This window comes from Camelus bactrianus, chromosome 11 (assembly GCF_048773025.1).
Source record: "Camelus bactrianus isolate YW-2024 breed Bactrian camel chromosome 11, ASM4877302v1, whole genome shotgun sequence".
NCBI classification, from domain to species: Eukaryota; Metazoa; Chordata; class Mammalia; order Artiodactyla; family Camelidae; genus Camelus; species Camelus bactrianus.
This window is the reverse complement of record NC_133549.1, coordinates 18,119,087-18,145,312: the sequence shown is the minus strand read 5'-3', so window position 1 is coordinate 18,145,312 and position 26,226 is coordinate 18,119,087. Positions and strand designations below refer to the sequence as shown.

The 26,226-nt window shown below is 57.0% G+C and overlaps 1 long non-coding RNA gene across 1 annotated transcript; it reads right to left on the bottom strand.

Moving 5' to 3' along the window:
• On the bottom strand, window positions 1–21,066 carry LOC123616342 (uncharacterized). The gene is made up of 4 exons (XR_006724316.2): window positions 20,718–21,066; window positions 10,935–11,054; window positions 3,980–4,050; window positions 1–598 (listed from the first exon to the last, which is right to left on the bottom strand). It is a non-coding gene; the product is annotated as an uncharacterized LOC123616342 (long non-coding RNA).
• Window positions 21,067–26,226: the final 5,160 nt, after the last annotated feature.

The following is a 26,226-nucleotide window of genomic DNA, read 5'->3' as shown; positions in this document are numbered from 1 at the left end:
GAAGACCTAAGTAAATAGAGAGATACACCACGGGTGTGGATAGGAAGACCCAATATCGTAACAGTAAGAATGCCCCCAAAAGTCATTTACAGATTCAGCGCATTGTGAACTTTTCTTGTGTCGGCCCGCGCTCTCATATAATAGGATTTTGATGGTTTATGCAATTCTGTTGTGTTTATGCAATTCCAAAGTTCACCTAAGAAATCCCTCATTGCCTGATAGTCAGATATGTTTTATACTTTTTCATTACTATGAAATGCACTGTGTTGAAAGCTGTTGGATCCAAGTTCTCAAGTGTGTTTCTAATTATGCGCGTGGCCTACATTCCTAGGAGTAAAATCTCTAGGCAAAAGAGCATAGCCATTTTTAATTTTTTTTTTCAATTTGCCACAAGAAATGTTTTACTCTGTTTCAGCTCCTCCCGCCGAGTCTGCCGGTGTCCTCCCGCCCTTCCCGGTCCTGGGTGTGTCTCATCTTGCACTCATCTTTGTTAACAGGGTCGCTCAGCGTACCCACTCACTCAGGGGCGGTCTTGGCTCTGTGGAGCCGCGGAACGTTCCAGCACGACGTCAGGCACGTACTTGGTGCCTGAGAAATACTGTTGAATGGAAGAGTGAAAGGCAAGCTTGAGACCGAGAAGAGGCTGTCACACGTGGTCGGCTGTGTGCTGAGCAGGGGGAGGGGGACTCAGGGGCGCGCCGTTATCTCCACCGCGTGTAAGGAGGTCCCCGCGCACCTGTTCCTGATGGCCAGGCAGCAGGGCGTCGGGAAAGATCATGGGACAGGATCCCCCGTGACCCCGCCGGGAGCTTCTGCAATGCTCGGTGTTCCCAGCCTAGCAGGGAGGGAGGGAAGTCACTGGTCTCTCGGGCCCACCGTGCCTCTAAAAGTCCCTGTCTCATCTCCCATCCTTATTTCATCTTCAGATCACAGTCTAGGGAAAATTACGAAGTCAGGGAAGAGCGATTAATAAAACATTTTAAGACTCAGAGCCGCTGTAACTCCTGGGCCGGTGCAAATGGGCAGACCACACGTGGGATCTGGCTCTCGGGTGTTAAAGGGAGAGGTCTGAGGCCTGGACAGCGGCTGCCTCCTCGGGGGCCCCTCCCTCTGCTCTGATGACCCATGGGACCTTGGAGAGAAAGCACCGGTTTCCACCCAGAGCGCTTCTGCGCTGTTGTGGAGTCAGTCGCTGGTGTTAATGCTACGTCGTGCTTCACGATGGCCAGCGAGGGCCTGGGGCTGGCTTTACGATCACACCCACTACTGTATATTTTGTTTACTGAAGGCTGAACAGCCCCACTTCGTAGTTTACATTTTCCCTCGCTTCCTTGGCGTAAATTGCAGACACATTTATGTGCGAATAAACCCCGTGCATCTCAGTTTTAATACATTTTAAAAATGTGTATCTTTTAAAAGATGAACGCCTGTTTCCTCTTGATAACTCATCAATATCTTACTTTTCGGGAAGACCTGGAGGCCCTGAGGGGGCTGTACCCACAGAACTGAAATCTCAGAGGCCCCCCCCCCCCCGCCTGGCAGGTCAGATGGGAGGCAGTCTGCCTTCAGACCCCCAGGTGGAGAGCCCTGATCAACAGGATTGGGGCACCCTTTCTCAGACATAGTTCTAATGACAGTGCAGGTGAATTCACGAAGCCCGGGGCGGATGTTCAGGGACATTCTACAAATGTGGCAAGGGTGATCTGTAGCTGTTGCTTTAATTAACTATGTAAATAGGGCTCCTGCCTTTTAACCAAGAAATAAACGTATTATAGGTCATTTTAATACCAAGACCTCATCTGTGGTGGATTCTCCAGCCCAGCCTAGCCCAGCCCTGAGGAGTCCAAACCCAGAGCCACCACCCCCTACTTGGGCTCCTCCAGGTCTGTGACTTGTGGCCACGACCGACATGGGCTGTCACACACCATGTGGTCTTGTTCTGCTCATCAAGCAGAATTTGGGATCAAGTGGTTAACCAGACTCCGATGGGACCCGGTGGGGGTGCCCAACTCAGACCCACGGGAAGTGCCAGGGGGTCGATCTGCGAGCCGTCGCCCCGGGGGTGCGTGTGGCTCTTACTTGTAGTCAGTGAAGGGAGCGTGCGCTTAACCTCGCAGTTTGGAACCTTGCTGACAAAAGTGTGGTGAAGCCCCTGAAGTTCCAGAGATGATGTGCTGTTTCTCTAAGAAGATGCCAAAAGCTGAAAAACTGAATGGGTCTGGAAATGGTCTGTTCAGGTTCCCAGTTTTCAAAGAATGCGATCTAACCTTTCGATCAAACTTCTACAGCTAAAATGGGATGAGAAACCTTCCAGGTAGAGGCCAGGTGAGCAGACCCTATAAAAATGTCCTATTTGAACCAAGAGAAACTTCCAGTCCAGAGCGAATGCTGCCTCTGCTTTTGTTACTTAAAGCAGGAAAGACGGGGTGTCTGAAAACGTCAGAAAGTGCTAGGTAAAGGGGAGGGGGTTACTGATGACTGTGGTATCAGCAGGGATCAATATGGTCATTGCAACTCAATAAAGAAGAAATCGGAAGCTTCTCCTGCTCTGAGAAACCCCAAGCACACTCTTCTTGGTTCTCTTCAGATACTGCAGAAGCCTTTCACCACCCTGCCCCAGCGGCCGCTGGCAGCGGAGACGCCCCCACCGCGGCAGGCTTGAGGGTCTGGCTTGAGGGTCTGGCTGGGACTTCGGCCTGGAATGCACATCGCAGCAGAGAACATCATTATTCAGGGAACGTGGTCCCAGGAGCCACACGCTGAAGCACTGTGTCCATTTAATCATTTTCCAATCTGTTTTCCTTATGAAATTCATTACTTTTCATGGAAACAAATATCTGTCAAAATATTGTATCAGGATGGTGTGTGAAGTTTCTTATATCCACAGCACTAATGACTTCACATCCTTCTTTCCCTTTGAAGGATCGCTGATGAGCCTCTCTGAGGACGCGGGCTTGATCCTGGGGCTGCTTCCTTGTCGGGAGACGGTAAACACCCTTAATTGGTTCGGGATGCCCTGCGACTGGGCTCCTGCCCCGCTCCTGTAACCAGGGGGCCGGGGCAGGGGAACCAGAACAAGCTCAAACGCACTTTTCAGGGAAGATAAAGTCTTCAGATGAGAAGCAAAGCGTCAGGTTTCCTCTCTAAAAAGTGCCAGCTCTTCTGTAGACGGTTGTACTAACGTGTTCATCAGGAGCACTGGCTGCACTGAGTGGCCGAGGAAGAGAGCGTGGGCATCTGCTTCTGCTGTTTGGTACCTGCCTCGTGTTTCATCAGCCGGAAAGCCCCAGAGAAAGACCGGCGAGAACACGGTTGGAAGCCGACCTCCGTGCCTCCCAGCCGGCTTGTTTTACGCATGACGCATGCCCCGGCGTGGGGGACGGGGGCGGGGGCGGGTGCGGGTGGGTCTGCGGTCCGGGGCCAGGGTTCTGCCGTCTCCTGGCTCTTCTTGCCCACCTGGCTCCATCTGCACCCCAGCCCTCCCAGCACACTCCCTGCTGTGGAGCAGAAGTAACAGGAGAGCAGGTGCCCGAAGGACTAGCAGCCAAGCGTGCTGCCTGGTCCTCACGAGAACGCCTGCCCCCGACTGCTGGGTGACAGCGCCCCGCCATTCAGGAAGACGCGCGCAGGAAGCCCCCGCCCTCCGTGCAGAGCCCTCACCTGGGGAAGCCTCCGCATCTCCGCGCTCAGAGCACGGTGTTCTGTGGGCCAGTCCAGACACCTGCCCTCTGCCACGAAGCCTGAATTCCTGGTTCCTCCTGATGTGGCCCCCTCGCCTCCCGCCTCATACCCCATTAAACCCACCCTTTCCCCAGTTACTCCCCTCCCCTCTCACACCCCTAGACCCCAGATCGCTTTCAGGAAGACGGCGGAGGCTTGTTTCCTGAGTCCGCTGCTCCTGTGAGAGCAACTGTGGACTTGCTTTAACCAACTGTTACTTGGACTAAGCCACACGTTTACAGTCAGCCTGTTTCCTCACCTTCTCATAAACGTGTTTCAATTGAAAAGCACCATTTCAGGCTCGAGGTGAGGCCACGCATCCAGCTGTACCTAAATGGAAACAGAAACAAAGCGTGAGTGTGCGCTGGGCGGCCACGAGACGTCTCAGTCCATTCTGGGGTCCGCAGGCAAAGCGTGGGAGTGATGCTGCCGGTGAAGACAGGCGCATTTCACGGTCGAACCCGGAGCCACGGGGACTGGCGGCAGAGGAGGGAGCAGGAGCTGGCTTCTCCGGAGGCGTCTAGACCGAGAGGGCGAGCTGTGGCCCAGCGCGCCGTGGTTCCAGAGCACCCCGCCAAGAGCGAGGCCGAGCACGGGAGCCGACACGGAGACACCGCCCCCGCCACCTGCGAGTGCCTTCCCTGCGGCGTCTGGAGGGGACCTGGTTCTAGTTTTCAGGTTGAGTGCACTTTTGGTAGGGGTGAAATGCTTACAGTAATTATTAACCCATTTGTTCATAAATATTGTTTGGTGCAGGCACGATGCTAGGCGTGGAGAAGAACGAGGAGTAAACAGACCTTGCAGAGAACAGGGATGCCCAGCAGGCTGGGGTGGAGGCGGCAGCGGTCAGAGTGCCCCCTCTCCGCCGTGCTGAGGGCTGTGTCCTTCGTGCCCTGGGACTGTGCCGTCAAGGGAAGTCGCGGAATGAGCATGTGCAGAAACGGCGGTGTCTGCGCAGGGCCTCACGGCCAAGTTAGGAATTGTGGTCTTCGCTGTAAAAACAATGGAAAGTCATTTTAAAGTTCCACAGGATGGGAAGGACTTTAGGGAGGGAGGCCACGTGATCAGTTTTAACAAGATCGCTCTGTTGGGTTGGGAGGTGCTGGAGTGGACGACGCTGATCAGACGGAGAGGCCAGCAGGCACGGGGGCAGACGTGGTGGCAGCTTGGACAAGAACAGGGATGGACATCTGGAGGTGGGCTCTCCAGGGCTGGGTGCAGGATGACGTTCGGGTGGATGGATACAGGAGAGCTGGGAGTTTGGGGTGAATCTGAGAGTTCCGTGAGTCCCGCTAATTGGATGATGGTTCCAGTTCCTAAGGAAAGGAGTGCCGGCAGGACTGGGGTTGGAGGACAAGGTCGTGAGTGAGTACTGTTGGGTATGTGGGGCGTGGACGTCTGTGGTACATGGGGAGATGCCAGGAGGCTGCTCACTGTACACTGGTGTGGAGCACAGACACGAAGTCAGGACTGAGACGTAAACTTAGGGTTCGGCTGGACGTGGGTGAGAATTCCTCGTCTGTGGTCATCAGAGCATTCGGCATCAAAGAAGGAGCATGATGGAGAGAAAGAGCCTTGGGAGTCTTGATGGTTGGTGGCTTTGTAGAGGGGAGTCCGCAGGTGGGGGCAGAGCCGCCAGGAGCACGTGGGGCGATGGGCTGTGTCGCCTGACCCCTGGAGGAGCCTCCACCGGGGAAGATCTGCTCTGCCGACAAAGGACACTGAAGAAAACTCATCAGATGCACGTCACTGGGGGGTTTAGCTTTGGCTAAAAATGGCTGCTTTGCTGGAGCGATGCAGGTGCAAGGGGGATGGGGACCACTTAGGAGTGAATGGCGGGTGAAGAGACGGAGACAGGGCAGTCAGGATGAACCTCCTGGCGTCTGGCTAAAACTGAGATGAGTGCGACCTAGTTTCTATCATTGCTTCCGAGTCAGGAGACTGTGGGTGGAGGAGAGACCCTTCATCTCATCTGCCTGGGGCAGGTGCTCACACCCTCTCAGGGGAGCAGTTCTCTGCATACGTGTGGTCTTGCCGTCCAGGCTCACATCATGTCCACTGTGGGAGCAGAAGCAGGAGCAGAGGGGCAGGAGTCTCCGGGGAAATAGAGGAGAGAGAGGAGGATGTGCGCGCCCTGGATGTGATGATCTTACCACCCGAGGCCGTGTTGCCTGTTCCTGAAACTCCAGTCAGCCTTCCAAAGGCCCTGTGTCCTCTTTCTCACCGTCAGCCAATAAGGACAGACCAAGGGCGGTAGGAAACCCGCTGTGTAACAAAGAAAAGCACTGTGGTATGTGTTACTCTGCTGGCTCCTCGGAGCAGTCCTGCCTGCAGAGCAGATGGTCCGGTGCTGCTTCTGGAGACGAAGCCAGCGGGTCTCAGAGGGGGAGTGACGTGTCCTCCAAATTTAGAGGGTGGTGGGGTTGGAACTTGTGACCGAGTGCCCTGCCCATTAAAGAACCCGCCTCAAACCAGCTGAATACTGAGGAGCCTGCACCTCAGAGCCTTCCCCAGGCCCCGTCTGTCCTGCTGTGGCTGCCACCTCCAGGGAGCTTCTTGAAGACGCGGCTTTGGAGACCTGCTCTGTGGGGCATCATCAGAGCCGTCCCTGTGGGGCTCCACACCACCCCCCGGAGGCCTGACGGGGTTACGCACCCATCCCACGTGTGCTGGTGCTGCAGGTGCCGGAACCAGGAAGATGCTCCCGGACTTCTCCAAGCTGAGCAGATGGTCGCCCTGACCTGACTTCTGCCCTCAGCCCAGCCCAGACCCTCTGCCCAGGCGCTTCTGCAGAGAGCTACTCTGTGTCTAAAGGAGGCCCCTGTCCAAGTACCCAGGAGACTACCAGGTCCTGATTGGGGTCCGGGGGAGCACAGCTGGACAGAGGCAGCTCGCACAGGAAAGGTTCTGGATGCCTGGCAGCCCAGCCTCCTGGCTGTTCAGGCTCTGCTTTGTGGGCTCACCACCCCTGTATGTTCCCCAATGTGGTGCACAGCCTGCGAGGGGCGGCGGGGCCACTGAGGACATGGCCCCAGAGCTCGGAGGAGCCCATGCCAGGGCCGTGAGGACAGGCAAGAACTGGCAGTGAGGCAGGAACCCCTACGTGCTGGGCCAGTGGCCGCAGTAAAGGGATGGGCAAGGAGGCTTGCCATGGGTCAGAGGTGTGGAGTTGAGCCGTAGGGCCAGGCGTGTGCAGCGCAGTCATGGAACAGCATCTCACAGGAGGCAGGAGCTGGTGATCCGGCCAGGCAGTGGGCTCTGGGGATGGGGATTACGAGGGGTTAGTGTGGCTGAAACAAGCCGTGTGTGAAAAGAGGTACAGAGCCTGAGTCTGGGAGACAGAAGCAGCCAGGTGACAGCCTTCCCGGGATGGGGACCACACTCGGTCCCAGTCCATCCTGCCAGTGGTGGTGTGACTCTGAACAAGGGTCAGTGGCTCTTATGGGTCTCGGGCTCCCTGGGTCCCCCTGTACGATGGCAAGATCACGGCCACGTCACGTGGTGGGGAGCTGGGAGCAAACATGGCATTAGCAACACGCGTGATGCGCGTGAACCCGTTTGGCCGTGGGGCGGGGAGGGTGTTGCTACGGACACGCATCACTTCCTTTCTTCTTTCTCTGGGCCGCAGATGTAAAGGGCAAGGGGAGGATGGGTGCTGCCCACGTGACCTGGGAAGGACAGTGCTGGTGCCCCACGAGGTCGCCTGTGACTTTTCTCTCCAGGATGACACAGAGACCTCTGCTCCCTTAGCAGTTGTGTCTCAGCCTCACCACCTCTCTTAATGTGCCTGCTTTAATGCACCTTTCCGCGGAAGTTCTGCCTTGCCCGATACACAGCCAGAGGAGTTCCAACATCAGTGTGCTCTGCTCTGAGGCCCACACCTGCCCGCACTTGGCCCTGCGTCTCAGGCACCGTTGAGGGGACTTGCACGATCAGTGAGGGCTATTATGGTTTCATTTGCTCCGAGTTCCAAGACTCCAAGCTGAATAGCACATCACGTAGCTGGTGCCACCGCGTAATAGGTGGTGACAGCCCTTGGACACATTTTGCAAGTTTACTTGGTGTGACAAGAATGAATATAAAATGATTTGCAATAGATATACCCATAAAAACACAATTTTTATTTCCATCAGGAAAGCTCTCACCCATGGCGCCAGCTGTCACTCAGCACGTGGGGACAGTCCGGGCAGGCTCCCCTACTCCGCCTGCGGCGTCCGCCTCCCCGGGACAAACCTGGCACAGAGAGCCGGGGGCCAGGAGGGTCCCCACTGCTTCCCCGGCTCCCCGCTCTCTGCTTATTTTTCTTCAACCATCAAGCAAAGGTGTTTTGGCTCCTCTGTCTGTGATGGAGAAATCCTCTTCTGAAGGTGAGGGCTGCAGCCAGCCCATGGCAGCGGCAGGAAACCAAGTGCTTTTATAAACAAGCGAACGCTGATTTGACCCAGCCAGCCTCCTTCCTGTAGCTGTCGGCCGGTGTTGGGCTGCGCGTTGTGTTGGTCGCGTCTCCCTGCCCTGTGCTTGGACGTCACGTGGCCAGTGGCCCCTCTGAGACGGGACACCTCCTCCCGCAGCTAAGGCGCTCATGTGTCCTTGTCTCCTGTTGCCCCTTTGGTCACCGGACAGCCGTCTGCCTGCTCTCCCCGACACTCCCTGTCCCTGTCTCCCTCTGCTTCTCTGTCTCTCCACCTCTCTCCATATATGTATTTTTTTCTTACTGGGCACGCGGAATGGCGCAGAGGCCTGGAGTTAGGGTGGCCCCAGGTAGCTCGAAGGGTAACTGGATGGAAGGTCTGCAGGTAGGGGTATAACTTTTTAATTTGTTCAGGGGGAGACAACTGGTGTACAACTTGTCTGGTTAGCTATTGGTGCAGAAAACAACCCAACGCAGTTATAATGGTGTGACATGACCCGCCTTTTATTAGGCTTACAATTCTGTGGTTCTCGAGTTTGGAGAGAGTGCGGCTGGCATCTCCCTGGAGGAGGTGCAGGGCTGGCGCTGGCCGGGTCCGCTCATCTGGGCTCACCGGTCTGTGGCTTTGATTCCTCTGCACGTGGTGTGGCTGGGGTTGGCATGTCCAAGGTGGCGACTGGCCCTGGGCTGGCTGGCTGGCTGGCACCCTCACTGTCTCTGCACGAGCCTCCCCTGGGCTGATCAGGGCACCCTCCAAGGGTAGGCAGGCACTTAGCATGCAGCTGGCCTCCCAAGACACAGGAAGCAGCAGCCCCCCTTTCTGGAGGCCTGGGCTTGTCCCTCCATTGCGTTCTGCTGGTCGCAGCACTGGGAGCCCCTCCGCAGCTTCAGGGGAGGAGGGAGGTCCTGTGCGTGATGGACTGAGTGTCAAGGAAAATGCACGTGTTTCATCTGCTGCGTCAGCTCCTGCTGGGGAGCCACGTGAGTCCCTGGGGCTCCTGGAAGCTGGTGGGGGTGAGACTGAACAGGGAGGAGGCGGGAGAAGTGGAGGTGATCGGCGGGTTAGAGGCTCCATGAAGCTGCGGAGGGACCGAGCGAACGAGCCCGCGCTGACGCTGGGACTTCGTTAAATAGCCGCCCAGAACCCCCCCCCCAACACATCACGTTGTTTGCACGATTTCGTTTTTTTCTTAATTCAAGGGTTAAAACAGTCGTGCTGTGGAGGAGTTCTGCGCTGTGAAACCACCGTGGTGGGCTGGCTCCTGGCTCCCGCCGGGAGGGCCCCCTGTGGTGACCGCGCTGTCCAGGCTGTGGCCGCTGCAGGGCGCACCCAGGTCTTCCCGTCCAGCCTCAACCGCCTCTCGCCGCCCAACACCCTCGGCCCCGCCCCAGGGCTGGTCCCTGTAAGTGCGTTTTCCTTCTATAGCATCAGTGTTTCCAAGGCCATTTTGGAAGCTCTCTGGGTGTAAACAAACATGCTAGTAATTCGGATTTGGGAATCGTTGGTCGAGGAAAGGAGCTTGGACAACGGCTGCGGTGTGTGGGGCTGGGCTCTGCGGTCAGAACCTGTCCCCGCTCCTGCCTTGGGCCTGACACGCGAGGCTCTGAGTGACGCCACAGGGATGGCTCCTGCTGCACGTCGGGGTCTGCACAGGTTGTGGGGGCGTTTCTGCCTCTCCCCGCCCTCCCTGGGAGGCACGCGGAGCGCGTCGGGGTGACAGTCAGTGCGTCGTGCTTGCAGGCACAAAATGGGGCCGCTTTCAAAGCAGGCGCGCTGGGGGACGGCGGCTGCGATCCTGCCCAGAGCGCACCACGACCGGCTGCCTGACGTCCAGAGAACACGCGCCTGCCGCGGAGGCGGCCGGGGGCCGCAGACCCCCACGGCCAGTCTGCGGCCACGGTCCGTGGAGACCAGAATCCAGCGGGTTTTCAGACACTTTCCCTCACATTTACGCTTCTTTTTTTTGTTTATGTGTATCTTTATTGAAGCCTAGTCAGTTTCCGGTGCTGTGTCGGCTTCTGGTGCGCAGCACAGCGCTTCATCCTACACGGACGTGTGTATATTCGTTTTCATGTTCTTTTCCACCGTAAGCTACTACCAGGTACTGAATAGAGTTCCCTGCTCACCCGTCTTAGCTGCGGGGCCTGGCACAGGCCTGTGCTCGGTGAGACCGGGAGCTCTTCTCCGGGAGGGTGGGTCCTGCTACCACGCGGGCGGGGCCGGCGAGAGTCAGAGGCAGGAGGAGCGCGTCCGCACCCTGGGTGCAGGCGGCCGGCCTCCGGGCCCCGTGGAAGGCGGAGGTGGCGGGCTGGGGAGGGGTGTCTGGGCAGATGCCCAGGCCCTGCGGCGCGGCACAGGCAGCAGAGGGCCGGGCCAGGAGTGGGGATGGGGGCACGTGGGGAGGCTGGAGGAGGGACCTCCCGGGCCGTCTCCCCTCACTCCTGTGCCTCAGTTCTTGCTCCCAGCCTGTGAAACACCTCCCTTCAAAGCATAGCATGAACAGAAAGCACAGATATGTAGAAAATCCCTCTTCATAAAGAGGGGGTCTCGCGTTGAAAAGAAATCATTTGGCCCTTCGTTTTTACCGCGGTGAGCAGTTCTGCGGCGTCCTGGGCAGGGGTTCAGCCTGGCTTTGGCTCCACTGGCCCACCCAGCGCTGGAGGTTTGCCCGCATCCCCTGAGCCCTGCCCACCCCCCGCACCGCAGAAGCGGCGGCAAAGCGCCACGTGTGCGGGGCTCCCGGCGGACTCCTGGGAGTCAGAGCCGCGCCCCCACCCCTCTTGTGGGTTGCCTCCTCCTCACCTGCAGACCAGCCGTGGCTTCTTCGCATCCCCTGGATGAACATCTGAGCAAGAGGGAGAAACTGTCACCCCGAGTCGTCTTCTTTCTGGATCTGACTGGCCCGTCCCCAGCTCTGGCCTTCTGAAATGTGAAGCACTGTTAAACACTCCCCTCCCTCTGCGGCTTCTGTCCAAGGGCGTTTCCTGCCCTCCCCTGGACGCTTTCTCAGAGCCGGTCTCCCTACCCACCCTTTCTCCCGGGCCTCCCCACCCCCACCCCCAGACCTCCAGGACCGCTTCCTAACAACAGGTGATGCTACACAAATTAGCGTTGTCATATGCACACTTCATGTATATTCAGCTCCACGTCTTCAGCAAAAATGTACGTATGTTCACACAAGAGACAGAACCAGTGCCCATCCAGGCAGTGGGCGTGCGGCTCAGAGTGCGCGGGGGGCAGGCACGTAGCCTGGTCTTCTCTCGGAGGGTTTGCCTCCCACGTGCTCTCAAGGGCCACACCTCTGGCTGCTCACGGTGTGGTCGACAGCCTCAGATATGGGGCCCCCTGATTCCTGCCTCCTGGGGTGCGCTTCCTTGTGCAATCCCCTCTTGCTGAGTTTGGGCTGGATCTAGTGACCTGCTTATAATGCACAGAAAACAGCCAGTGTGTGGGCATCGCATGGCTCAGGTCCCTTACCTCCTGCTTCTGGGGGCTTAGGGAATGGTGGCACTGGTGGAAAATTGGAAGATGGCAAAGAGGAGACCCCGAGACTCTCCCCGACTCTGCCCAGCTCCTGCTGGACATTCCACTTGCCACGTTCTCAGATGCCACCAGGACCCCCTGCCCCGGGGTCTGGTTCCCACTTGAAGGCCTTGGATTCTGGGCTCTGCCGTGGCCGTTCAGCCCCTGGGATGTGAGGGGCTCCCGCCAGCTACTTGCTGCTTTGCCTCACCATGTTCGTTCCTCCAGCCCATGTGCTGGAGTCCCCTCGACTGAATTCTCTGTGTTCAGGAGGCCCAGGGCTTTACCAGCTCCGCAGACGCCCCGCCTGCCCCTGACCCCTACGGGCCACCCTCCCTGCAGGCCGAGGGAGGAGAAGGGGATATTTGTTGCACACAGCACTTGATAAAGAAAACCTCACGATGGCTCCTTTCTTCCCCGCGAGCACGGGTTTCTTGAAGACAGCAAGCCAGACGTGGAGGGGGTGATCGACCCTTCAGCTGATAACTTTAAACTTTCATGTTATAACAGACTCCTCACAGTCAGGACTCGTCCCCAGCCTGGCCCTGCGGGACCCCAAGCTCAGGGCTGTGCCCTGGGCCCAGGCCGCCTGCTCGCTGGCCTCCAGGACAACACGGAGACCGGGCGGCTTCCCTGACCCCTCGCTGGGTCGGGGAGGGGACTGACACTGCACAGGGACTTGCCATGGGGAACCAGGGCTCCCTGCAGCTCAGGTTTAGCTACCCCAAGTGCTGCCCTTCTCCACTTTGGTGGAAGAGAATTTCCATGTTCTACGAGAAAAGCCAAGCCAATCCTCTCCCCAGGAGGAGGGCTTCTCGGCTGTGAAATGCCCACGCAGACTGGCGGCGCGGTGGTGTAGACCGCTTGTTAGCGCGGCTTGTGGAAGTTCCTAGCTCTCCTAAAATTTAATTTAAACTAGTAAACCCGCTGCCTCCCTGTGACAGATATATGAGTATTACATAATTAGAGAACAAATGGCTTTTCCGAGGAGGTCGTGAAAGCCGGTGATTTAGCACACACGCCGCTGAGATGAGCAACACTTTCCTTTCCTTGTTAAAATCTGGCAATTTGCACAAATCATCGTCCAGCGCAGGCGGCCGCCCTCCCCTCTGATGCCAGTTATCAGAGCAGCCAGCAAAGGCTCCGGCTTCATCTGTTTGACAGATAAGGGATTCTGTTGGACAGGTTTCCACTGTGATGGACAGAAGCAATATCTTGAGCTACAGGAGGGCACAGTCATTTAAGTCTTTATAAAGCGACGCTTGGGAAGCAAAGGGCTTTATGCCTCAAAAGATGCACGATGAATGTTTACCCGGCACCTGTAGCCCGGACGGCAATTCTCATTGAGTCAAGTGGTGTTTTAAATCTTTTCAAGACATTTTTCCTTCTCTTTCTCTCTTCTTATCTACATTGCCCCCCACCTTTTGTCAGATAAGTACACATCCCACCGTCGACCACATCCCAGTGGGCTCCCATCCTGTGAGTCGGAGATGGCTCTTTGGGTACTGAGCCCAGACAGTTCTGCCGCATCTCTTCCTGTGATGAGCAGAGCAGCGTAGTGGAGGCTCTCTCTGGATCTTCCCAAGGAAAAGGTTTTCCAAACCTGACCTGAGGGTCAAACCTTACCTACGACCACCTCCGCCATCTGCCCCAGAGGGTCCCAGTGGCTCCTTCTACATCCAGCTTCTGCAGTTCTTCTCCGTGAAAGGGCGGGTAAATGTGACCCGGTCTGCCACGACTGGGTGTGGATTTCTGTCTTAGTTTTTGTTAGAGTGAGTCACCTGCCTTTGCTTTTCTTTCCCAGACGTACCTCAGCTATTTTTGAGCATTTGTTTTTCATCTGAATTACAAATCTCTTAGTTGAATTCTTTAAAAAAAAATGTTGCAAAAATCTCAGGAATAATCTACTGGCATACAGACCAGCACTCTGTTCTGTGCTGGTTTTTACTGTCTGATTCTGGGTTTCCTTTATTTGTGTCATGCCCTCTGTCCGAGCTGCAGTCACCCACATATCTCTGGATGCACCTTCTACAACATCCAGGGGAGAACTCCTCTCTCTGATAAGCTTAGATGATGTGACACAGCGGAAGGAAGCTTTTCACACCCGCACTCTGCTCCTGTCTGTGTCTTGAGCTCCTCGGGGCAGGGACCCAGTGCCCTGGGTCTTAGCAGCATCCTCACCTTACATCACGTCCACAGAAGAACAGTGCTCTCAGGGCTGTGCTGGAGCAGGCTTGCGCCGGCTCGTGGGCGTCGCGTCCGTCCCCCTCTCCCCAGCTCTTTGTTCAGGGATGCTGTGTTGGTAGTCTGCGGTAGACCGAGCTGAGAATATTTGTACAACAAAAATCGGCAGATGCAGCAGATGCACCATTGTTTTCTCCAGGGGACGTTATACCGACGCCCCTGCCCTGGCATCCTTCTTGTGTATTTGCTTTGTGAATGAAGACACACAGCTTTTGTCTCAAGGTGCGGAAGCAGAGTGTTCTGTCCAGGGCTACTTGAAGGAATGGCTCCTCCGCAGGCTGAAGAGGGCAGCGTGTGTGATGGTGCAGGTGGAGACAGCAGGTCCGAGCTGCAGCCACGCCTGGCCTCAGACCCCAGAACTCGCTTCGCCGTACACGTAGCCAGGCCGGGAGGGGAAGGAGACGGCCAGGTACACCTGCGAGTCTACGCTGTTCTAAAGTCACTCTGAGGACACCTGAGGACGGTCCTTCATGCTGAGCAAGGACTGGTTTCCCACATAGGCCTTGAGCAGAGCTGGGAAGTGCAGGATTCTAGCTTCTCATGCTCTTGGATTGACTGCCAATGGTTCACCCCCATTCTTTTCTACAAACAAGTGTTGGCTTGAGTGAGTGAGTCCAAAATAAAATATAAACTACTGCCCATATCAGGATCTTCAAGAAGCTCTATCATTCATGATTCGACAAAGTGTAGATCAGAGACCTGTTAAGGCCATATTAAGATAAAGACGGAGGTGATTCTTGGGGCCCAGCAAAGCTAATGAATTGCTCTTCTGTTTCTGCAGTTTAATTCTGCTGTTAATTTCATCCTAAGAAAAGGTGCCTTACTCCTGAGCTGCCGCCCAATCCTGCACGCGGCTGCTCAGGGAAGAGAGTTAATGAGCCTCAGCAACCCCCCCGGCTCACCTGGGGTTGTCTTCATCACAGAAAGGCCGCAGGCCAGTGCGCTGAAAGAGAAACTACGCTCTGTCAATGCCTCACATCGCGTTTCAGAGAGAGACTTACTTTTTTTGGAGCTATTAGAAAACAATGACTCTTAGTAAAGACTTTTTTTTTTTTCCCAAGGGAAATCTGAGTATTTTCTTGGCATCACTAAAGGGCTAGAAACAGAACTGCAGGCCAGGGAGCGACTCCACTCGGCCGTCGTGGTAAAGGGAAGTCACAGGGTAAGAGGCGAGGTTGCCAGCCTTGTCCCCGGGACTAATACGCTAGGAGTCTGAAAGGACACAGAATTCCAGCAGTGGGAGCCAAACACAGAAGAAAGTGCTTCTCAGCTCGACCTGAAGGAGTACACAGGACATGGGGTAGGTTTAATGAGACTGAAGCCCCTGGCCTGATTCCCGCAGTCCTAGGAGCCAACTCCAGAATGGTCAATACATTTCATCCAGCCTCACGCGGTGCCCAGCCGTGTCTGGGAGGTGGGGGGGCGTCAATTGACGGACTGATCGGCCATCTGGCTGTTCCCCTGATTGCTTTATCAAGAAACTCCTGTGCTTTCCGGCCGCTGCCACTGTGTTCCTGCTTTGACACTGTTTGACGTGATGAGCTTTGACACTGGATTCCAGGCAGATATTTCAGACCAATGTCCCTCATTCTTCAAGACTGCAAAGCCGTCAGCTCTGGTGCTGGGGGTGTCACCTGCTTGGGCACGCCTAGACCCCAGCCCTGCTGGGACTGCCATGATGAGTGGTGAGCCAGGACGCTTCTGTGGGGACCCGGCGGAGTGGGCTCCCACGGCCAAGTGAACGTCCAGCTGCTTTTTTGTTTTTTAGGCCGTGGGGCGTGCTCCCTGAGCACTCGCTCTGGAATGGCTGTGGGGCTTTCAGCCCCTCGGTCTCCTGGTCTCTTGGTATCCGTGAGACCCTCTCACCCGCCCTGTGCTTAGATAAGGCTTCAAAAGGACCAGAGCCCCAGTTTGCCGGCTCCCAAGGTCCTGACAGCCCCGCGTATCTGTGTGAAGCCCAGCCTGACAGACGGCTGAGGCAGCACGGGGGTCCCGTGGAAGCCGCTCTCTCATCCACAGATGAGTCAAATGGGAGGCTGGGTGAGAGAAGAGCTTTGCAGGTGTGTGTGCTGAGTATTTAGTTGCTTGGTACACGTTTGGACATTTGCCCCGGGGCAAGGACTGCCTCCGCACTTTACAGATACTAACTCCTCGAATCCTTGTGACAGAACCATCTCATCGTGTTGGTGGTGGTGTTACCCCATTTCACAGATGCAGAAGGTGGGGCTCCCCATGTGCGCTCTGCTGTCTGAGATGGAGTCGCCAGGACCTGAGAGAGGGCTGCTCCTGGGGAGGGGCTGTGGGGCTGAGACCGGGGGGAGGGGCCAGTTCACTGCACACATTTGTCTTGGTCTGGGTCCCCCAGAAAGAAGTGAGGATTCATGTGAAAGCGGGACATAAACCAGGAGAGGGGACGTGGGCGGGGGGAGTCAGGCCCAGCCAGGGCACGGCGCCCAGCCAGCTCCTGCGGACGGGGACAGGAAGGCTGGCCGGTGCTGCAGCGGGTGCTGGGGTGAGCGGGGCCCCTCCACCCTCCACCCTCCACCCCAGGACGGCCAGCGGGCGGGGCTCTGAAAGAGGGCACGCGTGGCCACTGGGGTGCGAGTGGGAACAGCGACCGGCGAGGGGGTGGGGCACTGAGGGCATCCTGGACTGGGGTTTGCGCCATTTGAGTTTCTGCCTGGACGTGTTTTGCTTGTTCAAAAGATTGCCCACCACCTTTTGAATAAAGGATTTATTGACAATTACCTGTCCCTTGCTGGGAACAGGTCTGGTGGATATAGAGCCCCTGAGGGCCATGGAGCGATGGCCAAAACGGGGCAGAGGGGTGGGGGTCCCGAGGACACCCCATCAGCTATGCTGCTCACCCACCCGCACGTGAGACCCAGCCTGGGGGGGTCTCAGGTGTCAGTGGTCTGCCGTTTCCTCGAAGATGTGGCTTGAGTTTCTATGCTAACATTCAATTTCACTGGTGTTTCTGGTCTCTGAAATTTGGTTCTGCTGATCCTAAGGTTTGATATTTTATAAAAATTATTTTTCTTATCAAATTACATATTAATACATATGGCTCATTGTTTGAGTGTTAACATCCCTAAGAATCCTCTCCCCTACCTTTTTTTTTTCCTGATTCCCACCCCTTCTTCCATAGGAAAGCACTGTTAACCCTTTAAAATTTTGGTAGAGGATGGTTTACTAATATACAAAGTACATTTCAGAGGAAAGAATTGGAGACAAAAGACAGAAGACCCGGTGTTAGTCTCAACTTAATTATAAGACTTTGAGTAAATTGTGTTAGTGCCCCCACCAAAAGAAAACAGAGGAGGGGATGCCCCCACCCCCACACTCCTGGCGGGGAGGCAGAGAAGCCCACAGAGGAGTCAGAAGCAGAAGCAGGAATTACCGGGGAGAGCTGAGTTCTGGGGAAGAAGGAATGGAAAGGGGGAAATGGGACAGAGCTCTAGGAAGGCCTCGGGAACCCAGGCTCCCGTGGGCACCCGTGTCCCCCTGCCCAGCAGACTGTCCTCTCTGCCCGAGGAGACAGTGTCGTGACTCTGGGGTTAAGGGCAGAGGGTGGGCAAGGTGGTGGCAGCGTCCACCGGACACGCAGGCCAAGAGCACCCTCGGGGCAGCGAAGCCGCGGCGTCCCTGCCTTCCTGGGTCTCCCAGCACACCGAGGCCCCTGCGCCTTCCTGCTGGAGTCCGGCGCTCCAGGCACTCGGGGCGCGTGTGGAGGGCCGGTCCCAGCACCCGGCAGCTCTGATGGTGTGAAAGGAGAGTCTCAGAGCCTCAAAGGGGAGAGACCCTCCGTGGTTTAAAGAAGTCCCAGGGAGCAAGGGAGCCAGTGGTGCCAGCTGGAGAGGCGGTTTCCTGCTGAGCGCCCTCCAGCCCCAAAGGGCGCCACTCGCTGTGTGTCGGGGCACTTGGGCCCCCCGCCTCGTTGAGGGGGCGCTGAGCCTCCGGGTGCCTGTCTTGAATCCTCCCGGGACTGCCCCCAGTGCCGTTCTCTTATTTGGTTTCTCACGGCAACAACAAAAGTTGGAGAATGAAAAGCCTTTTTAAAAGGAGAGCGTGCAGAGGGCACTCAGCAGGATGAAGGAGGCGCAGAAAGGGGGTGTTTCTTTTGAAAGCAGATACGCAAGTATCATTACAGAGCGAAGACGTTTAAAAAACAGACCAGATCAAACAAGCATTTGTTTTCCAGAGAACCAGGGAATTCGGTGAGATAAAGGCTGCCTTCTCCTACACAGAGGGCCTCCCACGGCCCTGTGGCTTTTGCCTGCGCACTAGGGGCTCAGTTTACCGACAGAAACTCCAGCTTAAAATCTGCTGAACAAATCAAGCAGCGTTTTCCTGTGTAAATAGCACGATGGTGATGAATCATGCAGGAGCTGGGTCTGGCATTTGCATGCGTGCATCGTGCACACGGATGTATAATAGTGTCTCTCTCCTGATGTTTTCTGATATTTATGAAGACAATTCGTAAAATTAAACCCCACTGGTTCTAGACCAGCACTTGGCTTTCGTCAGACTAAGGACGTGTTGCCAGAGGGGGCACCCCAGGCTTCGGTGGCACCTAAGGGGCAGGATGAGGCCCGCTCGGCAGAGTCGCCCCTTCTTGCCTTCCAGACGTGACTGTGTTCCTCTGCGAGTCTGTTTCTCTCAGGCTGTGAACGCAAACCCTCCATTTCTGGTGGAAACCGATTCTTTGCTCAGCTCCGTATTTGAGGACAATCGTGTCAGATAGAGACACCGACAGACGCAAGCACGGCCCTCTAGCATGCCTGGCTTTTCCTGCTTCCCCCGAGCATCCGGCTTTGAGTGTCCCGCGCTGTCGTCAGTGCCGGGCTGGCTCCCGGCGCAGGGCAGCGGAAGCCTGTGCTCCCCGGGGCCCACCGTGTGGCACCACGAGCACCGCTTGGCGGGGGTCACGCCCCCACCCCAGGTGATTCCCGAGGAGGCTCTTTCCCTTGTGTCTCGTCATTCCTCGCGCTCGCTCCCATGACGGCTGCGTGTTGTTCAGGGGCTCAGATCCTCCTGACGAGACGCATCTTGATGGCTGCAGGAGAGGCAGCGCCCGAAGGAGAACCTGCACACATTTTAGGGGACCTTCCAGACTATAAACACGGGGTCTTTAGGGTCACCACATCTGGGACTTTGTTTTCACGGCAAACGGACCGACCAGGGTCAGGCTGTGTTCCCGCTGGCCCAGGTGATGCCGGAGGGGTGGGCCCCATCCGAGGGTCTCTCCACCGCTGAAGGGTCCTGGTGTCTGAATGTCATCAGGAGATCAATTTATTTAGGTTACGAGTTTCCCAGCTTGTGTCGCTGTTGCCGCAGCACTGGCCTCTGCGCCTCAGTGGCCAGGTTGAGGGCCGGGGGCAGGGTTTGGGAAGAATCGGGAGAGAACACCTTAGCTGCTTCGCCAGGAAAGGGGGAGTCACAGCGGGCTCGTGCCCCACGGGCTGTGAGCCCACCTTGCGGGTGGGATCTTGAGGTTTTACAGAAAAGCCGGGTGGAGAGAAAAGGTGGTAACAATCAGGGCGTTCTACAGGGTGCCACCTTCCTCGGGCCCCAACGGGACCCCTGGCTCGCGGAGGAGCTCCAGAGGGTCTGTCCATTCTTGTGATTATCGGCCCGTCACCTCCTTCCTGGAGCACGGCCTCTGGGTCAGTTCTTCTCCGTGAAGAGAGCGTGGGGAGCGGGGAGCGGAAGGGAAGGGTCTGGGGGCTCAGCACAAATGCAGTGAGGGGAGGAGCAGGTGTGTCTCGGTCAGAATGAGTCAGTTTAGCATCAGGGAAGCCAGTTTGTTGGCTTCTTTCCTGCTCCTTCCTCATGTTTCTAAGCGCAGCATTCCGGACGCTTGCTTGTTTCAACACAGACGTCCTTCGTGGGGCTGCCACGTCTGGCACATGGCAGGTGCCCGTGCTGAGGGCATGAACGGATTTATCACAGCGTGTTCTTTGCTGCCTGAAGGGGCCCAGGCCATTGGGGTGGCCACCCGTCCGATGACTCTGGGGAGAGGTCGGGGCTGGGAAGGCCCTGGGGGCCTCTTGCTCTGATGTGATGAGAGCAGCCCCGGAGGGCGTCCCGCAGGGCAGGGCTGCATCCAGAGGCCATCGCCCCCCAGGAGGCCAGTGCAGGAAGCAGAGATCGCCAGGGACACAGGGCAGCGGAGCGGCAGGGCCGAGAGCTCCCTTGCGGAGGCCGGGGCAGGGTCGGGGAATCTTATGTAAATGAGGGGGTCAGCCAGTTCCGGGGAGAATGAGGAGGTAGGACAGGCCACAGGCACCAGGGAGAACAGGGCTCCCGGGGGCGGGGTTGGGGGCAGGAAGGCTAGAACGAAACTCAAAGCTTTACAATGAGGCAGAGAAACGAGAGCCGGGAGGCGAGCAGAGGGACGGGGAGGCTCTCGGAAAAGCAGGCTCTGAGGCTGGGTCGCTGGAAGGATGCTCATCAGGAGGGCCCTCGGTGGACCCAGGGCCCCATCAGAGTTGTCCCCTTTGGAGCACGAATGGCTTGACCCTCATACCCCTTCTTCAGTCTGTCGTTGGTGTGGCCACCACTAAGGATGTGACCTGGTCGAGGGGACCCTGGGGCTAGGATGCCCGCAGGGAAGACCTCTGACCCCTCTCCAGTCCTGGACAGCAAGGCCCTCCGTCCCCCGCTGCCCCTTCCCTCCCCACAGGAGGACGGGGCGGCTCCCAGTCTGCCCTAAGCGGGCCCTTAGGGCTTTCAGCTTGTCCAGATGCAAAATGCACCCACCCCTCACCCCACCCAGCTCCCTGCACTTTGTTCTCTGTTGTTTGGGAGGGTCCTCACCTGCCTTCCTGCGAGTTCTCATCCATTCCCGCAGACGGTAAGCTCACCCGGACAGCACCTCCCCTGTGTGCCGGGTGTTCTCCGCAGGGCTGAGCGCCTTGCTGGATGCCTGACACACGAGCTCTGGTGGCCAGGGGTGCGTGTGGGTCAGCCAGGCTGTGGAACCGCCAGGGCAGCGCAGGGGGACATGTGGGAAGTGGTCCATGCATGTGTATTTCCGGGCTGCTGCATCTAAACCTGGAGCACGAACGCTGTTCCGACATCAACATTGTAGAGTAAACAGATTCTGGAAAATCTGTTTCCAGATTCCTAATGTGGGCTTTCTGGCATGTTGTGTTTACCCCAAAGGGAGAAGTCTTCGAGAGGTCAAAGCCAAAACATTTGTGCCAAATCAGGGCTGAAAGGAAATAGGGCGGGAGCGGCCGGCTCTGTTCTTTCTTTCTCCTCAGAACCTTTTCTAGGCACAAGCCTGTCACCAAGGAGGCCGCTGGCCTGAGTCCCAGGGACGGATCCCCTGCCCAGAGGCCCCCTTCCCGCTGCCGACTCTGCAGGATTCGTGGGTCACCCCTCCAGTGGGACAGAGGCTCCCATGAACTATGTGTTGATTTCTAAGTGACCGCGTCTCTCACCAAGCAGCACCCTTGTCACTGGAAGCTCTCCAGGCCTAGTTTTGTATTCTTGGAGCAATTTTCAAGTGCTCGCAGGATTTTGGCTTGGGGTTTTCTCTCCCTGGGGGCTTCTTCGTGATAACCTCTCGTATTAATCCAGTTTTGAAGCAATATTAACAAAACCCACAGCCTGGGGGAAAGTGGACTTTTGAGCTCAGTTAGCCTGGAGGGTTTCAGAGCCCAAGGTCTGTCGGTGACCTCCACCCCTTCCTGGCCGAGGTTAGCCAGGCTCTGGTGTCGGGTTCCTGCCTCAAAGCCTCCGTCCTCACCCTCGCTCTCAAACGTGTGTTTCTCATCTGCCCTCCAGGCGGCAGGTCACCACCCTGCGTGCTCTCCTCTGCGTCTTTGGGGAGATGCCCGCACTTCCAGGACCCCTTCCTTCTGGTGGTCCAGCTGAGGGCTGAGTGTTGAGAGGAGAAGCCGTTGCTTTGTCCCAGCTGCAAGCAGACGTGTGCGCAGCTGGCAGAGGGCAGAGGCAGACCGGGGCCCCGAGAGTTTCCGGAAGGTCTGTGGATGGCTCACTTTGGTCTGTCAGGAGCTGCGCCTAGGGACTTGAGGCTGGGGTGAGGGAGTCTGGCAGGGGCTGCCCAATGGCAGTGTAAGCGTTTCTGGACTTGGACACCTGCTGTGACCTGCTTCTTTTCCTGATCGGGTCACACCAGTGAGAGTGTCCATATGGGCAGGGAGAGGGGTCCTGGTCCCTGGATGGCAGATGGCACCGTGACAGGAGGAGGAGGTCAAGCAGGGCCTGGGGTGCACTGGGGAGAGGGGAATGCGGGTGTCTCCCAGAAGCTGGTGGTGGGACAGAGCATCCTCCTGGCCCCAGGGACCGTAGCCCTGGGGCAGAGTCAGAGTCACAGGACCCCCGCGCCCCCAGTGGCTTCGAACAGGAATGAGATGGAGGGGAAGTCGCACCGTCAGCCGTGGACACAGGAGGTCGGACCCCTCCCCCTCCAACCTCCTGTCCAAGGAAGTATTGTGACCTGCCACAGAGATTGCAAAGTAGCAGGCTTTTTTTTTTTGGTTTTCTTTTGGTTCTGTTCTGTTTTGTTTACAGCAGTGTGAAAAAGAACCACACTTTTTCTCAAGATTGAGAAAATAGAAAGAGAAACCACCACGGATGCTCAGAATGCCCGTGCCATCCCCGCCCCCACCCGCCCTGTCTCCCCTCCCGCCTGCGTGAGCTGCCTTATTAATTTTGACACTTTCACAGCCCTCTTATCTGCCTCCAGTTGCTTGCTATTTAGGTCACGGTTGCTTATGGTTTCCATCTTGGTAACTGTGAATGTTTAAAAACAATGTCAAAACAAAAGACTCTGTTACTTTTTTTCCCTGTCAGTTTTGATGCTACAGATATGGGGGTAGCAGCTCATTGAGTTGTTAATTACAGCTCTGTAGGCACTCGGAGCGGTCAGCGTCCGTCACCCCAGTGCGTCCTGTGATCATTATTACTCAGCTCACACCGAGGCACAGAGAGGCTGACAGCCTCCTGACGGTGGCAGAGCTGAGACTGACCTGGTTCTGGGGCTCCGAGCCCAGCTCCTTCCACAGCAGACACATGAGACGGGGGCTCTGCCGACGTAGGATGAACCCATTTTACAGATGAGGAAACCGAGGCCAGTGAGAACAAGTTGCCTGGGTGACACAGCTGGTAAATAAAAATCACAAGGCTGCCCAGTGGGTCCCCCCCGACATGCCTTGGCAGTTGAAGTCCCCGCTCAGAATGTGTGGTGAGTGCTGGGAAGTCAGTGGGTTTTCCTTGGCTGGGCAGGGCCGTCTGCACAAGTCAAGCTCCTTCTGCTCCCCCTTCCCTCCGGCCGGGCCGTTCTTCTACAAGCGGTGATGATGGTGTGGGCGCCACACCTGGGCTGTCTCCCTGCAGCCCCTGGACAGGAGCCCCTGGGCCTCGCTTGGCTCCCCTGCACCCCGAGCTGGGAGCGGGACTAAGCCGAGTGACTGTAGAGCATGGCTGTCCACGCTGGGGACGTCCTCTCCTGGGCTGCGCTTTCCCATGGGGTGGCTCTGTGGGAACCATGTGACCACCGCTGTTTTTTGGGAAGAATTTTCCAGAATACTCTCTGGCCTTCAGAGCGATGCATGTTGAAGTGATTTTCTGGAAGCTCCTTCCGGCAGACCGGGTGGTGCCAGCACCGCAGAAGGCTCGCGGCAGGGTGATAAATGATCAAAGTGGGGCAGTTACTGATTGGCACTGTGCGTCCTGGGTCCCCGGGGCTCCTGACTGATGCTCCCCGTGCAGGAACCCGCCCCTCCTGAGCGCACATCCCCATCAGTTCAGAGGCTGCTCTCGCCTGATTGTGGGCGGCAGGCTCCTGGAGACCCCAGGGGTTTCTGCAGCTCTCCCCTGCGGGCCCAGCCATGGGCCTGGCATCGCGGCCACGCTCCAGTCAGCGTCCCGGCGGCCGACGAGCGCCTGAGGGACGGACCGAGTGCGCACCCATCCCCACTTCCGGGAGCAAGGTCATGGCTCCCCGTAGGTGAGCCTGGGGGTGCCGCCCCTGGCTGGAGGCTCATCAGAAAGGTCTCAGAGGCGCTGTGGACGTGTGACTCGCTCCCCCGTGAAAGATCCTCCTGCCTGGTCCTGGGAGCAGGCTCCCGCTTCGTTGTAAACACAGCTGAACTGAAAAATGTGCTTCCTTCCGAGTGAAGAGGGAGCAGTTGATAAATATCAGAAGAGTCGCAGGTGGCTTTTAGAAATTGCGATGGAGACGCCAGCCTGTTTTGAAGCACCGTGCTCAACGGCTGTCTCTCCTGAAGGAGACGTAGGGCAGGTGACAGACCCCTGCCTCCGTCCTGGCTCACCTGGCTGGGCCCCACCCTCCCCATCTTGGACCCTCCGTCCCCGCCCCTCCTTCTTGCTTTGTTCACGCTGAGGATTTCTGGAGTTCCCTCTTGAGCCCTGTTTGGACTCAGGCCTCCCTCAGAGGAGACACTTGGCTGCAGCTCGGCGGAGGCTGTGTGCGGTTCCCGGATGCTTCGCAGGCAGACAGCCGTCCCTGGGCCTCCTGACATCAAGGCACCTGCCCGGACACTTCTGGGCTCTCTAGACAAGATGCCTGACTTTCGTGTCAGACCCCCGGGAAAGGGTTAACTTCCCAAGTTTTAAGCTCTTAAGTCCAGGCAGCAGTTTTACTTTTCAAGCAGCACATATACAAACTGGGTACATTAGCGTAACCCCGAGTGCCTGTGTCCCCAGTCGGCCAAGCACACGCTAGTGAAGGACTCGCTTTGGCAGGAGTGCCGCGCGGCCCGAGCCGCTGTCCGTGGCGCCCGCGGCCACCACAGCACATTCGGGTCTTCTTCACGTCCTGCCCAGAGCTTTTATTTTCACAAGTAAAATTCTCTCAAACACGTCTGGGGTACAGACCAAAGTAAACGAATCACGTTTAGAAGTACAAGAATGGAGTGTGTTTCGAGGGTTGGGGTCCAGAAAGGACTGTGATTTTCACAGCCATGCGATGCGGACACACAGACCCAGGGTGAGGGGACAGCGGTCCTGAGAGTGATGCCCCGGGCGTGAAGCTCCCCCGTGGTCGGGATCCGGGCCCTCTGCTGTCGGGCCAGGCCAGTGGCTCCAAAATCAGTGTCTTTGGTGAGTTTTTGTTGGTCCAAGGCCTTTGCCCGAGCAGGAACAGAAAGGGCCCTCTGAAGATGGAAAGGCCCGAGGGCCTTGGGCCGACCTGGTTATTCCTGCAGGCCAAGCCCTGGGCTGGTCCCGAGAGGGGCGCCGGCAAGGATGAGCTGGGTGGTGGGCACAGCACTGCTTCCTCAGGCACCTGAGAGTCTGCCTTGGCCCAGCTCAACTGACCTTGGCTTCCACTGGCGAACGCCGTGTGGAACCTTCGGCTGGCCCTGGACCGGCCGTGTTAATGATTATTCAGTTCATTCATTCACGTGTTCCTAGTCTCACTCATTCATTCGCTCTGTGTGTTGTGTTTCTAGCACGTTGCGTGCACTGTACCAATTACTTCAGATCGATTAGCGACACCTTAATTAACCCATCAGGTAGCTAGTCCGTCAATCACCCAGTCTCATCACCAGGGTCTCCCCCTTTCCTCCACTTTCTCCTTCTCTTTCCTTCCTTCTTTCCCATTTTTCTGCCGTCTTTCCTTTCTTTTTGATGGAGACTCTCTCCTTGTCCAAACTTTAGTCAGTTCTTCTGAGCCCCCTTCTTTTTTAAAAACAAGTATTTTTAAAATTTTTTTATTTTTTAAAATCTACCATGTTGGATTAGTGTCTGGCGTACAGCACGGTGACTCAGTTATCCATACGTATGTTCATACTCTGTTTCACATTCTTTTACTTGACACGGCCTCGGCCTTGGCCCGGTCCTTGCGGGCCCCGCTTTAGCAGGACTCCTGCAGCCTCATTTTGGTGGGAACCCCCTGCCCTGGAAGGGTGATCCAGTTCCTCACCCTGCCCTGCGTGTCTCACCCCTTGGCCTGCCTTGAGCGAGAGTCCGTCTGTCCGTTGAGCAGGAAGCCCCCAACCCCCGAGGTCTCCTCTTGGGGACCTTCCATCCCCCACCGGCTCCTGGGGTACGTGGGGTTCAGCCCGAGGCTACGTCTCTCCCCGCTGCCGTCGCCCCTGGAGGAAACCTGTGCTCACGGCTGGACGCCCGTCTGAGCCTGGCTCTCACACCGTCTCCCTTCCTCCCACACAGGCTGTGGGCCACTTACAGACTCAGTCCCCATCTTCACCGACTGATGGGGAGACAGCTCTGCAGGCGAACCCAACACGCTCAGATGTGAACGATTCGTCTCGTCTGCTGTGGGGACAGGAGTAGGGGATGGGGGAGCAGAGGGGGCAGGCGGCCTAGACAC